Source organism: Penaeus monodon, chromosome 31 (genome assembly GCF_015228065.2).
Source record: "Penaeus monodon isolate SGIC_2016 chromosome 31, NSTDA_Pmon_1, whole genome shotgun sequence".
NCBI lineage: Eukaryota > Metazoa > Arthropoda > Malacostraca > Decapoda > Penaeidae > Penaeus > Penaeus monodon.
Window position 1 is genome coordinate 22523373 of NC_051416.1, and position 497 is coordinate 22523869.

A 497-nucleotide genomic window follows, 5' to 3' on the forward strand; every position below is an offset into this window, starting at 1 on the left:
TCTCTACTAACTGATAGACAGGAAGATATGAGGTGTTAAATACATCATGAATAACATCCATTGCTACGAACCTCATAATAAACCTCATTTCGGGATGAATTAGTGGAAACAATGCTATGAGGCCTTCCGTTCCTCACAACAGTCCGTAACCACAAGACAAATGAGGAAAGAGGAGGAGGATGGAGGATGAATGAGGTGTTTGAGACCCTCACAAGAAAACATGAGGAACCCAATGTAGGTTTTATCTCAAGCTGTAAAAAAAAAACGAAAGGTAAGTGGCATTTACGATTTATATATCACCAAAAAGAAGACTGGAGTAGCATTTATTCTCATCGTGGGTCGCAGGGAGAGAGCTAACACGAGTTATGAGGGATTTATGAGGATTTTCACAAGGGGAGAAGAGACGGCAGCGACAGGGGGTGGAAATCATTCTTAATCTACATCAGGTAAAAGGTAGATGAATAGGGAAATGGGTATAATAAATGCGGAAATAGCAA

At 40.4% G+C, this 497-nt stretch overlaps 1 protein-coding gene across 1 annotated transcript in view; it reads right to left on the reverse strand.

Moving 5' to 3' along the window:
* Positions 1-497, reverse strand: part of LOC119592929 (nephrin-like) — a gene marked incomplete at its 5' end in the record, with an annotated part of 119178 nt that overhangs the window by 55244 nt on the left and 63437 nt on the right.